We start from the raw sequence: 14,703 nt of genomic DNA on the forward strand, positions 1-14,703 counted from the left end.
AAATCTGAAGTATGTATCTATGACACCCCAAGTTTTACTTAAAACAGTATTAAGCAGTTATAATGGTTGGTTGAAAGGGAAATAGCACACCGATCCTTAAAACTGCTTTCTGCTTAATGTGGTTACTTGCCTGTTACACTTTCAACATTAATACACTGAACACAATGACAACCACGGAGCCAGAAATAAATTCGATCCATGTTTTCCACACAGAATTCTCCACCTGCAGTTTTAAAACTTTAGTTAAAACCATCACAAAAACAACAGTCACAGTGAAAGCAATTAAGATATAAATAGGTTTACTCTTCACTTTTTCTCTGTTACCTTTGGAAATAAATGGTCCTTAAACACTTCAAAACTGTCCTCTAGGCAAATAAGTCACAGAGATGCAGGCTTACTTTTCCCTCCTTTCCAAGCAGCGGTGCAGGCGGCTCCTGGAAATCCCCCTACCTGCTTCTCCCTCCTCGTACCAGGGCCAAAAGGGACCCCAGAGGAGCTCAAAAATCACGAATGGCTTGGAAAAACAGCCTCAGAAAAGCCAGGATGCTGAATAATCATAGTTTAATTTCTGCTTTCACTTGCAAACAGTTTAAGAGAAAGCAAAGCATCCGAGATACCACAAGCCTAGTGGTTGCCTTCTTAAAAGAGAAAAGAATGGAGTTCAGCCAGGCACAAAGGTCTCCATGGCAACAGTGAATTTAGACCCCCATCGGCATTATTTATGCAACATTTCATCACAAAAGGACCCTCCCACTAGCCTGCCTAGCAAATTCTAGTTTTCTAATCTTCCATTCCTTTGCCCCAAATTTGCATCTGGATCCTTAACTATCTGTATCTCAACATTTAAAAAAAAAAAAAAAATTCCCGCAGAATCACAAAATCATCTTCAAACTGAATCTAGACTTTGTTTCCTTGGTGAATTCAAAGTCAGGAGATGGATTCAAGATTGTTTAGAGTTCATATTTAAAGCCAGTCTAGTTGTATTTCAGAGATGGGCTCTACAACCAACACAAGTTTATTCAACATCTTTTTTTTTTTTCTTTTTCATTTTTTGAAATGAGATTGTAATTCAAGAAAAATAAAAAATAAGGCCAAGTGTAATCAACCCAAGGCTCACAGGAAAGAAAACTTGTCTAGATGCTGACTTTGAACCTAAATTTTAAATACTGACATCACCCCTGCCCACTCCCAGCCTTAACACTTTTGAGTCTTTTACTTGATTTTTCCTATTTTAACAATAACTTCCAAACACATGAATTGAACAGTGTATTTTACTGAACACTGTATCAAATGGACTCAGGTCCCATTTCATAATTATACAACCTGAAGCAAGTTATTTAAAAAAGAGATAACAGCCCAATGTAACTGGATAACTGCAAGTGTTAACAAGGTTATAATTTATAGAAGAAATATTGTCTTTAATTCTAAAACTTCAAGAACTATAACTGTTAGGATAACTTGATAATGTCAAAAGGAGGTACTACTAGTCCCCATTTGAAAAGGCTTGTATTTAGTATTAGCTCAAAGGAGAATTAAAAAGGGTGACTTTTTATGGTTTATTATATTGTTTAAATTTTTTAATTGAAGTATAGTTGATTTACAATGTTGTGTTAGTTTCAGGTATACATCAAAGTGATTCAGTTATACACATACACACATATATACATATGTATTTATTTTTAGATTCTTCTCCCTTATAGGTTATTACAACATATTAAGTATAGTTTTCTGCTATACAGTAAGTCTGTGTTGGTTATTTTAGATATAGTAGAAACAACGACTTTTTCAAATTAATTTTTGATTTTTTAAAACAATATAAGCTTACTATTAAAAATTCAAACAGCACATACTTTTATAAAATAAAGGGTATTTCTTATTCCACATACCCTAACACCAATCCTACTCTTCCTTAATACTGTTGTATGTCCAAATCTAAATCATGCACCTTGATCTAGGTCTTGATTGACTATGTTGTCCCTAAGATATTTTGGCAAGAATGCTTTATGGGGAAGCCTGCGTTCCTGCCAGCGCAGATTTGATATTTTCTGTTGCCTGGAGGACTGGTAACTACCGTGGGGGTATTATTCACCTAGAATGGGATGTTGCTGGTGTCTGTAGATGTCAGCTCACTTTCATTTCTGTGAGGATGCTCCTGAATTCAGATAACTCTTGGCCCCTACTTAGAGGTTCTATAATGTTTGCGAATGGGCTTCCCAAGTGGTGCTTAGTGATAAAGAATCCACCTGACAATGCAGGAGACTTAAGAGACATGGGTTCGATTCCTGGGTCAAGAAGATCCCCTGGAAGAGGGCATGGCAACCCACTCCAGTATTCTTGCCTGGAGAATCCCATGGACAGAGGGGCCTGGCGGGCTACAGTCCATGGGGTTGCAAAGAGTTGGACATAACTGAAGTGACTCAACACAAACACAATGTTTGTGAATGAATCATTCAGGTATCTTCTGACACTGAAAACTGAAGAATAGAATTAAAAGCCAGGCTGGCATTCTCTCTTTTAAGAAAATTATTTTCCCAGATGGTAACATCTAATACATTAGTTCCAAGCTATCTCTTTTCCATATCGATTGCCTTCTTTTTTCTTGCTTTTATGTATTTTTTTCTCTTCTGCTTTATTCCCTCATACCAGGTCTCTATATTCCTGCACTATTATTCTTCTTGAGGCTTCTAATGTGGTTTCATTTCAGGAAATGGCTTTATTTTTTCCTATATTTTTCATGAGCATTGCCAGTTCATTGTTATTCTTTCCACATCATTTTTGTCTTATCATCATCTCTTTGATTTCACTTTCCCCTCATGATTTTAAATGTCTTCCGGCTATAAAAAAAGAATATGGCTAATTTTCTCTAAAGCTTTCTGGGGTAATTTTATCTTCTGGAATTATACTTTCTCTGCCTTTTATATATCACTGTGTTACTTTCCTCTCTTTCTGATTTGTTACTTTAAAAAATAGAGTTAACCCACTGTCTTATATTTAAACCCTTCAGTTTACTACTTATTTTTCAATTATGACAACCTTATCTTGCCCTGACTTCTGCTTACTAACTGAATGGGAAGGAGAAAGTGCTGAGTATGAAGGAAGTGAAAACAAACAATGCAGTTCTTGAAACACCTCCCTCAAGATGATTCTCTCTTGTTGGAGCTTGCCCTCTATGGGGTTTTTCATCTCTCCCATCTCCCCCCATACCTTTGGGACCCTGTGTTCCAGTGAAGGATGCTGAGTCATGACACTTCCTTCCATCCATCTTTCCTTCCTTCCTATCTTTTTTTAGAATGAAACTTGCATACAGAATGAAATCTGAAAAGCGGTTTCTAAACTCTGCATACCTTCTTTATGTGAGTTTGTGGCTGATTCTGTCTAGCATTATTGTACGTGGAATTGTATTCCTATTTTTTGTTTTGCTTTGTTTGTATTCTTGGTTCATCTTAATGTTTTCTGAAAAAAGCAGAATGAGTTGAACATTGTGGAATATCCATTCTAATGGTTTGAAACTTGACCTAAAAAAGCATAAATACTTGTTTTTCATAAAATTCAACAGTCATTTGTAGTTTAAGAAACTATCTTTGCAAACTAGGCATGGAGAGTGGTCCCCTCCATTTGATAATGAAAACCATTACAATAAGAGTTAAATATTAAAAACTTCTTAACTATGAATGAAAAAATCCTTCACTGCTCCCATTATGCTTCCTAACACCATACTGGGGGTCTTCAGCGATAGAGTAAAAATAAAAAGGAAATGTACAAAAAATTTCATTTTATGTATATTGTATGTATGTTAGTAGCTCAGCTGTGTCTGACTCTTTGCAACCCCACAGACTGTAGGCAGCCATGGGATTCTGTCCATGGAATTCTCCAGGCAAGAATAGTGGAATAGGTAGCAATTCCCTTCTCCAGGGGATCTTCCTGACCTAGGAATCAAACCCAAGTCTCATGCATTGTGGGTGGATTCTTTACCATCTGAGCCGTCAGGGAAGACCTTATGTATACTAGCAACAAGGAAATTAAAGTGATAATCATATTTATATTTATATTTATGTGGTATATCATATCAAGAAAAGCATCCAATAACTTGGACTGTATCTATGAAAGTGGCGAAAGACCCCTACACTAAACACTAGACAATGCAAGCAGCTCCTCTGCTCCTTTTCTGCTTGTTCATCCCTGTTTCCCTCAGACCTTCATTATAAAGATGAGATCACTAGGCAACATTTAAACTCCGGGAGATGGTGAAGGACAGGGAAGCCTGGAGTGCTGCAGTCCATGGGGTTGGAAAGAGTCAGACATGTCTGAGCGACTGAACAACAACAAAGGCAATGCTTAATTAGCTCCTTATCTTTGCTTTACTCAATATACACAATGCCTTGCTTAACCTGTTAGTTCACTTCTTGCACCAGAAGGAAGAAGAGTGGTGAGTTAAGTAGTTAAGGAATGTCTGACTCTATATCCCCAGCTTCCACTTATTAAATTTTCAGGCAGACCATGCAGGCAAGAAAGCATCCAAAGGAAAATCAGGAGAAGTCAGCAGGTTGGCATGAAGTGCAAAGGTGATGAAGAATTTGACCTCCTACTTTAATGATTAACTGAGATTATTTCTTCTTTTTTCACTTTAAAAATTGTCATGGCTAACTAAGCACAATCTTCACAGTGGCTGCTGGATATGAGTCCACCTTCTCTCTAGATTGTCAGCTTTTCTGAATAAAGCATCTTTCCTTTCTACTGACCCTGGCCCTTCGATTATTGGTTTTTGAGCAGCAAGCAGCCTAACCTGGTTTGGCAACAACAACCTATTGAAATTAAAGCTGACCTAAATGATTGGAGGGAAATACTATGTTTATGGACTGACAGATAAAATATTGTAAAGATTCCAGTCTCCTTGGGTTAATTGATAGAGTTAACACAATTCCAATCCAAACCTCAGAATCCTCTTTTTGTTTGTTTGTTTGTTTTCAGGCACGGGAGAGGCTGAGATAATGGACAGTGAATTGTAAAATGTATATGAAAATGCAAGTGGCCAAGAAGAGCAAGTAGTCTTGAAGGAAAGAAACAAATCCAGAAGGTTGAAACTAACAGCACATTACAAAGCGGTGGCAATTAAGACCATGTGGTATCCATGTAAGGAGAGACAGAACAGTGAAACAAGATAATCTGGATACCAACTACACACATATCTAATTTATGAGGCTGATGACTCATGAGGTGGAAAGATGATGCTTTCATCTGGATATACTGTACCATGAAAAAATGCACCTTAATCCCCATCTCAAAAATATGCAAAAATCAATTTCATATAAAGTGCTGGTCTAGATATGAAAGATTAAACAATAAAGTTCTGAAAGTAAAATATAGAACACATGCATGATGTTACAGTAGCCAAGGCTTTCTCATGCAGGATACAAAAAATGCTAACAATAAGATAAGTAAAAAAGTTATAAGTTGGACCATATTAATCAGGGGATTCATTTTATCAAAGATTCCACTAAAAAGGTGAAGGAGCAGTAGTGGAAGAATATTCTGTGTATGTGTGTGTGTTTGTATATATGTATATATACTTCAAAATACTTGGACAAGCACTTTATAAAACAGGATATCCACACAAGCCAATAAACAAATGAAAAGATGAACAACTTCATTTCATTACTCACAAGGCAAGGAACATACAAATTTAACTTTTCATAGGATATCAATGCATATACATCAGAAGAGTTATGATAAAAAAGGGGGAGGAGAGAAAAATATCAAATATTGGCAAGTAACTGGTTGTTACCGTAATTTTTGTAGACTGTGAATGGGTATATAAAATGGTAAAAGAAATTTCGTGTCTTTTCACCTCCTTTAAACCTCTTTTATGCATATTCCATGTCCCAGAAATCCTGCTCTCAGGTATAGACTCAATAGAAATATGTATCAGTACATCAGAAGACATCACCTAGACAGATACTCATATCTGTAGAATGCATATCAGCCCCCACTGGACACTACTGAAACACACAACTGTGAGAATGGGTGTGGCATGGTATGAAATGCTATTCAGCAAAGAAAATAAAACCATAACTAAAATGCAATACTGCGGTCAAGTGTTAAATGCATAATCTTGAGCAAGTTTTACCTGATGGCATACACTCATTTTTGTATGTTCAGTTCAGTTGCTCAGTCACGTCCAACTCTTTGCAACCCCATGAACTACAGCACACCAGGCCTCCCTGTCCATCACCAACTCCCGGAGTTCACCCAAGCCCATGTCCATTGTGTTGGTGATGCTATCCAACCATCTCATCCTCTATCATCCCCTTCTCCTGTCCTCAATCTTTCCCAGCATCAGGGTCTTTTCAAATGAGTCAGCTTTTCACATCAGGTGGCCAAAGTATTGGAGTTTCAGCTTCAACATCAGTCCTTCCAATGAACACCCGGGACTGATCTCCTTTAGGATGGACTGGTTGGATCTCCTTGCAGTCCAAGGGACTCTCAAGAGTCTTCTCCAACACCACAGTTCAAAAATATCAATTCTTCGGCACTCAGCTTTCTTTATAGTCCAACTCTCACATCCATACATGACTACTGGAAAAACCATACATTTTTGTATGTATGTTATATTTAAACAATAAAATCCTACATTATTTTCTGTCCCAGATTTCTGAATGTTCTAAGAGGCATGCACGTGAACAGGAACATTATTTCCCTTCTAATGTGCTTGATTTTGTTCAAATTCCATTTCAGTTCTCGAAATTTCCAGGAATATCCTTATAAATTTTGTCTTAAAAGATTTTTAAGTCTTACAAAATAAAAGTAGACCCAAAGGATGAAGGACTCACTATTTTGCGTGGTATCATCCATTTAAAAATATTAGGCAAACAATCCAATTTCTCAGACCAGATAAAAAGAAACTGCAATTTAGTATCCTAACTATTTTTATCTACTGACAGCAGGGTAGAAGAACAAGTAGCACTAATACCAGAACGGTTTAACATAAATAAGTGACAGACATTGTAGTGATTTTTAAATAAGTTTAAAATGAATAGTTTACCTTTTTTTGATAAAACCTGGTCTTTCCATGAGACATTTTTAAAGACTCTTCCAGTAATTTGGGCTTTTTATTTTCTAAGAATCAACATTCCAGTGGAAAACTCTAATTCTATTTATTATCCCTCCAGACTCTAAGGTATAAAATTACACATGATTGACAGCCAAATTACTGAGTTGGCCTTCTGAGGGGCATGGTGAAGCTCCAGCACAAAGATTCTTTTGCAATTAAATGGTTGCAAGGAGTCATATTTTTAGAGCCAGTTCAGCATTTCATTTGCAGTCTGCAGTTATCTCTGCTGTCCATGACCAGAATGGATGGCAGGACGTGGGAGAGGAAAGAAGGGAAGAAAAGAAAGAGGAAGGAAGTCAAACACACCACGCTGGCCTTTTGCCCAGGGCCCTGGTCATGACAGCGGCTCAAATAAAACCGAAACCTCCATGCCTCCTGCTGCTACTAAACCCTGGTGACCTGTTGCTGGACACACTCGGAAGTAGGACTCTGTACTTGGAGGCTGGAAATACACACCTTCACACACCTGCTTCTACCTGTGCACTGATGTAAATTTGAACCGTCTTCCTGGGAGTGTAGGCTCTATATACTAAATCCCATTCATAAAAGATACTTTGGTTCTCATTTGCCCTACTGGGATAGATACCTTTTATTTGAGACCTTTCACCCTGGGCAGGATATTCCTCTTCCTTCACTCTATGCCTTAAATTAAAGTTCATTTAAAAGGTCTTAAACCGAAGACGAAAGGATTTCAGGGCTCTCCTCTGGCATCATAATTAGTTCACTGTATTCAAGGCACTCTTGGTTTCTCACACAGGATGTATATTGACCATCCAGTTACAGTTTAGCTAACCCCTGGCATCCTTGATGATGCAGACTGTCAATTCATGAAGTTCATATAAATTTATATTTTTGGCATAAACAAAGCATGAAGACAGGGATCGTCAGTTATGGAATGCATGACTACAAAGAGTACAAGGAAATGAATTTAAAACACAGTTTTTAGTACATTCGTCAATTAGAGGCAGAAAGCTATCTGCTGCATAGACTACTAAAACACCACAAAGCAACAGTTTTACAATGAGTACACATACGCTTTCTTAGCACTACTGATAACAAATGCAGAGGTCTTCATTTTTAAAGTCACCTCTCTGTCTGTCTCTCACATAAGCCTGCACAATCACACACGCACACACACACACACATATACACGTTTTTTGGCAGAATGATGCAACATTTTAAATTACAGAGGAGAATTTCCTAATGGCGGAACTCAGATGGAAAAGGCCTTATTTTACCCTTTTTCATATTTCAAGCATACATCTGAGGCACTATCTAATAAGTAACTCAATTTATCTGGCTACTGAGATTATTGCATCTTAATCTCCTAGTATTAAAAGTAGCATTTGTTTTGATTTTTTGCATAATTAGCTCATGTCTTTACTTGATATTCTTGAACATTTCTGTAAAGTGGTGATCATGAATAATACTCTGTCAAAACAGAGTGGGCACTGTTCCTTTGGCCGGAGTTAGGTATTATGTCACTGCCCTAGGCCGAGGCACCTCAGGAATACCAATAAGAGAACGCACATGACTAAGCATTTTAAGTTCTTCCCACAATGTGTTTGGCTAAGACACATGCCAAAGAGAATACTTTAAAAATATTTCTTTGCAAAAAAGACTAAAGATCAAAGAAATCAGAAGGCTGCATTTAAAACAAACATGAATCAATACTTAAAAACATGCATTTCAATACACCAAGTCATAACTCTATGAATATTTTGGTATAATTATTCCCTGTAGAAGACATTCTCCTTGGGTATTAGCATGATATCTTACATTTAGCCGGAAACATTCTGTCCTCTCACTTTTAAGATTTAACTGTGTCTTGGGCAGTTAAATATAGAGGACACTGGCTATGGGCACTTCTGTCGTAAGACGGGGGTTGGGGTTACACATGGATGAACAGGCTCAGTTCGGCAGACACTCCTATTACTCTAGGACTCGAGTATTCTTCTTATGCTTTATGTTTTGTTCTCAGCAGCATTGTGTGTGTGTGTGTGTGTGTGTGTGTTTTAAACTTAGAACAGTATTTAAATATTTGGTCAACAATCTTTCGTGAATTATAGTATATTTATTCCATTTCTTTTTGGATGCCTGACAATAATCTCTAACTTCCCTCTTTGTTCTGTGGTGCGGTTGGATGTGTGTGGATTCTGCAGAAAATGTAACACTCTATAGTTTTTTTTTCTTTTTTTAATTAAGGTTAATTGCTTTACAGAATTTTGCTGTTTTCTGTCAAACCTCAACAAGAACCAGCCATAGGTATACATATATCCCCTCTCTTTTGAACCTCCCTCCCATCGCCCTCCCATCCCACCCCACTCGGTTGATACAGAGTCCCTGTTTGCGTTTCCTGAGCCACATAGCAAATTCCCCTTGGCTACCTATTGTACATATGGTAATATAAGTTTTCATGTTACTCTTTCCTCACCCTCTCATGTTACTCTTTCATCTCACCCTCTCCTCCCCTCTCCCCATGTCCATAAGCCTACTCTCTCTGCCTGTTTCTCCACTGTTTCCCTGTAAATAAATTCTTCAGTACCATTTTTCTAGATTCCGTATATATGCGTAACACTGTATATTAAACATGTATGAATTACTACAGGATCAGTGCCTTATCATTGAAGTATTGAAATATTGTTGAAATATTACATTCTCTTTTTAGAATTTCGAAGAATTTTCTACAGGATGTTTTGAATACACTTCTATTTACGAATATTGCCCAAACATAGGTATACAAAAATGGAGGTGTTTCACAGTATGATGCAGCTTAAGCTGATTCTAGAATTGATACTGCATATCTGAAATAAGTGTGTATTAGAATGCCTACAGGCTAAAGTTATGCTCTTTAAAGCTCCTAAATACTGAGATTGGTCTCTTTGCAAGTGTAGCCCATCTAAAATGAAATGATTCTTTGGCATTTTCAAAATTTCTCAGGTCATCCAATGGGCTGCATGAAACATTAAGGTTCATTCAGTTCTGTAGATTTGTGCTATGTTCCCTGTTTCTTGCTATAAATTCGCAATTTGGCCTCCACCAATCCCCTGCTCCCCTTAATTCACAATCAGGCTCTCTGGACAGGCAGGTTTGAAAAAATGACAATGAGAAGAGGTGGCATTTTATTGGGTCGGTAACTCAGAACTGGATAACGACGAAAACTCACTTCCCACACCCCTGAAAGTGCCTCTGTCCACATCCTCATGGGGTAAGGAACAGCTGTCTCTTTCACTGTATTACTGAAACAGCCACTGGAGCACAGAGTGGAATTTTACCACTGTTTCTGCACACATTTAAATGGAGCAAGCTAAATTTTCATTTTATCAATGAGAAAAGAGATTCAGGAAGATTAAAAAATTTGCCTCAAATCACATGGATTTTATGCAGTGAAACTCTATGAGAACTGGGCAGTTTGACTTCAGATGGGTGTTCTTCACTCCTAGGATATTTACCATGGACAACGGCTAGTCTCCTGGAGTCATGCCTCAAAACCACAGTTGTACCATGTTTTTATAGGGCATCCAGAGCAACGAAGAATGAGATTGTCCACTTCCCTACCTCTCACCAAGGAAGAAAGTTCTGGTGAGAAATTGCAGCTCCGTAAGAATCAGCCATCGTGGCTTCCCCGATGACACAGCGGGTTAAGAATCTGCCTGCAATGCAGGAGACACAGGAGATGCTGGTTTGATCCCTGGGTTGGGAGGATGCTCTGGGGGAGAGCATTCTTGTCTGGAGGATCCCATGGTCAGAGAAGCCGGGCAGGCTACAGTCCAAAGGGTCGCAAAGAGTCAGACATGGCTGATCAACTTTGTACAAGCACAGCAATCAGCCATGTTCCCAAAGGAGTGAGCGCCCAAGAGCTGCCCTCCATCCAGCTGCCCTACTGAGTAATCCTCCACCAACCGGGATTTTTGTCAACCATTCTAAAGGTCATTAAGGCCAATGTTGTATACAGAAATTTGAAAGTCCTTTATCCACTTACATTTGAATGACTTATCTGCATTTCTTTAACATGTTTTGCTTTCTCCTTTATTTGCCTCCTAGGGGAATGTTTACAAGGTGAGGGGAGAGGGGGTGTCTATTACTTACAGCCTTGTAATATATGGATTGAAGACCAAGAGTGGAACAAAAGCATATTCTGAGTCATCACAGAATTTACCAGAAGTATAGGACTTAACCAAAATAATTTTATCGATAAAGGCAAGGGTAAAATGTTAACATTCATTAAAGCTAATATTCACTAAGGACTGGCTTATAAACATCAAAAGTAAGTACAGTGCCTACGTACTCAGCAGCTCACTTGTGTCAGACTCTTTGTGATCCCATGGACTGAAAGCCTGCCAGGCTCCTCTGTCCATGGAATTCTCCAGGCAAGAACACTGGAGTAGGTGAAGAACACTGAAGACTCCCTTCCCCAGGGAATCTTCCCAATCAGGGATCAAACCTGCATGTCCTGCATTGGCAGGCAGATTCTTTACCACTGTGCTACCTGTGAAGCCCAAGCAATATTTGGGGTACCCAAAAAAACTATAAAAATCTATGTATAATATGCATTTGGGGGCTTCCCTGGTAGCTCAGCAGGTACAGAATCCACTTGCAGTGCAGGAGACCCCCAGTTAGTTGCTGGGTCGGGAAGATCCCCTGGAGGAGGGCATAGCAGCCCACTCTATTATTCTTGCTTGGAGAATGCCCATGGACAGAGGAGCCTGGCGGGCTACAGTCCATGGGGTTGCAAAGAGTCAGACACGACTGAGCAACTAAGCATAGAACATAATATGTACCAACTTCCCTGGTAGCTCAGATGGTAAAAAATCTGCCTTCAATACAGGAGACCCTCATTCATTCCCTGGGTTGGGAAGATCTCCTGGAGAAGGGAATGGCAACCCACCCTACTATTCTTGCCTAGAGAACTCCGTGGACAGACCATGGGTTCACAAAGAGTCAGACACGACTGAGCAACTCACACTTCACATTTTCTACATGCATATTAAGTACACTGTATTTGTAAAAAATAGTTAATTATTTTCGGTTGCTCTGGGACTTTGTTGCTGCACTGGCTCTGGGACTTTGTTGCTGCACTGGGGCTTTCTCTAGTTGCAACAAGCGGGGCGCTGTCTAACGGTACTTGGGCTTCTCATTGCAGTGGCTCCTCTTGCGTGGAGCAAGGCCTCTAGAGTGTGGCTCTGTAGTTGTGGAGCACGAACCTTCCAGACTAGGGACTGAAACCATGTTCCCTGAACTGGCAGGTAGATGCCTAACCACTGGACCGCTGGGAAAATCCTGTGCTTCATTTTTGAAAGCTGAAAAAATATGTCAGCAATTCAGCAATTAAAACAATATATGTGCATATCTTTTAAAGTGAAGACCTGCGTAAGAGATTATATTTCAAAATGACTGGGCAGCATGTTTTCAGACAATGATGCTGGTAATGAAAGGTTTGATCTGGAGAGAAATGTCAGCAATTAGCTTCACAATAGCAGCCCAGAAGCTGAACGGAATGAGAGTTTTGGTGATAAAAATGCAACAGGAACAACACTGTGAGCCTGTCTACTGGTGAGACTGAAAGCTCACATATGAATGGCTGAATTAAATGAAAAGAATGTAAAGAATTCTAAATCTAACGAATACTGCAATTTGCCTTATGTAAAGCAGCAAGAACATTTTTTTTTTTTGTGGGTGATATACTCATTTAGTAGTACTATACATGGATGTAGATATATTTCAGAATATCTCATCTCTGAAAGAATATATGAATATGTATTTGCAGTGATATATACATGAATAAGAGCATGCAAACATACATTTCACATACATATAATGTTGAACAACAAATGCTTGAAGAACCATAGGAATGTCAGTACCCCACATATTTTGTTTCTTCTTTTGATAGTATCATTTTCACCTTTTTTCTATTTGTGACCTAATAGAAATGATCAGATTCTATTCCTCTCCTTTTTGCAGACTTTCTTCCTATACTACGAAAAATGGTACTTTGTATCTGTTTTATTTTCTTCTGCAGAAAACTGCCCTGAAAGGAAGAGACATCATCATAAGCCATAAATAATTGGAACAGATTTAATTCAGGCTATTAAAAATAAAATTTAGATCTCTAAATTCTAATGTGTGTTTAAAAATCCTGAGTCATTGTGGATTTATTAAAATTATTTTATTAGATGTAATTGTTGGTATTTAATTGTTCACCTCTCACAACTCATTAAGGGTTTAATAACTCATACTTTTCTAAATGAGAAATATCATGATAAGTATATAAATGTACATATTGCCTTATAGTTTACAAAATGGTTTTACCTAATTTATAACTCTGTATCATCTTCATATTCTTTCAGTTATATATTAATATAAAAAACTGGAGAGGTTTTGTGAATTTATTAACAGAAAGCTAATTTGTATCAAAATTCTTATTTGGGAAGTTAAACGACCAAGCTAATTACAAAAAAACATTCAGGCACATACTAAAATATACTTAAGTACTTAGTGCTCATTAAAGAAAGTATTTGGACAGTGCAATGCTTTAAAACAGGAGTGGATTCCCATCACCCCTATCTTCCCCTACCCCCACCCAGCTCTTGAGAAGTTTTTGCCAAGTAGTGAAAAGTGACCTCCCTCCCCCACTAGCCTTTATTCCCAAGGCTCAGGCAGAGAGGAACATTTCTCCAAGGGTGTGTTAATTAAGTCCCTTAACAATAACGGGGTGTAAAGCACTATGAGATTTTAATTTGTCTTTCTATGGAAATTCACGATAGGACTTCTTTTTCATCTATTTTGTTATTGCAAAATACGCCATCACAATAATTGAATTTTTAACCCTGCAAATGGCTCATAACAACACCTTGCATCACCACTTCCATTCTAATTTTATCATAATTAGGACATTATAGGTAGAGAGATAGTAAAGCTGTTTATTTTTTCATTGTCAGCCCCAAGAATAACTCCATGATTTTTGTCATCTGGGAAGATTTAAGAGGCAACACAGATGAGTATTTCTTTTCAGACAAGTTCCCATAGACATGTGTCAGTCTGCATAATACACACAATGACAGTAGACAGCACTATTCAATGCTTTCTTGGCAGTTGTAGCAAGAAACAAGGGCACTGCCCTTTGGCCACAGAGACCAGAGTGTCTTACCCAGCGTCTGTCTGGATGGAAGGGTGACGCATTGAGCCGGGGACACTAAGGGAATAACCCAACAGGCTGGTTTGAGAAAGACAGAAAGCAAGAGACAGCTTCACTTGCTCTTGCCTTAAATATTAACAAACAAAACATCAACAATCTAGAATACTGCTTTTCATTTTTCCAGTTGATAATATGCACGTATGATGGCAGTTTGAGGCAATCTTTGTTCTAGAATTCTCCAGTGACACTGGTAGCCTAAAATCAATGAGGGGCTAAATCAAGGACAATGTTATGAGATGATTTATGAAAATGCTTTGATGAATATAACACAGATTAATCATTTGGTAAGTTAAAAGTATAGATGGATGCTTCTTGCATTTTTCTCTACCTTATTACAGAGTAAAGAGGTATTTAGAAGAAGGGCACTTCACAATGGGCATCTTAACAACTGAACAACGGT

General features: G+C 38.2%; 1 protein-coding gene across 8 annotated transcripts in view; it reads right to left on the reverse strand.

Moving 5' to 3' along the window:
* The window catches only part of CTNND2 (catenin delta 2), a 1,048,486-nt gene that overhangs the window by 694,458 nt on the left and 339,325 nt on the right, over positions 1 to 14,703 (reverse strand). Inside the window, exon 1 of one of the 8 annotated variants that reach the window (XM_070476494.1) lies at positions 399 to 631. The exons of 6 other annotated variants lie outside the window; for them this stretch is intronic. The gene's annotated coding sequence lies outside the window, so the exon portion shown is untranslated. One more of the 8 variants, XM_070476495.1, reaches the window with a different exon arrangement.

Source organism: Odocoileus virginianus, chromosome 14, assembly GCF_023699985.2.
Source record: "Odocoileus virginianus isolate 20LAN1187 ecotype Illinois chromosome 14, Ovbor_1.2, whole genome shotgun sequence".
Taxonomy (NCBI): Eukaryota; Metazoa; Chordata; class Mammalia; order Artiodactyla; family Cervidae; genus Odocoileus; species Odocoileus virginianus.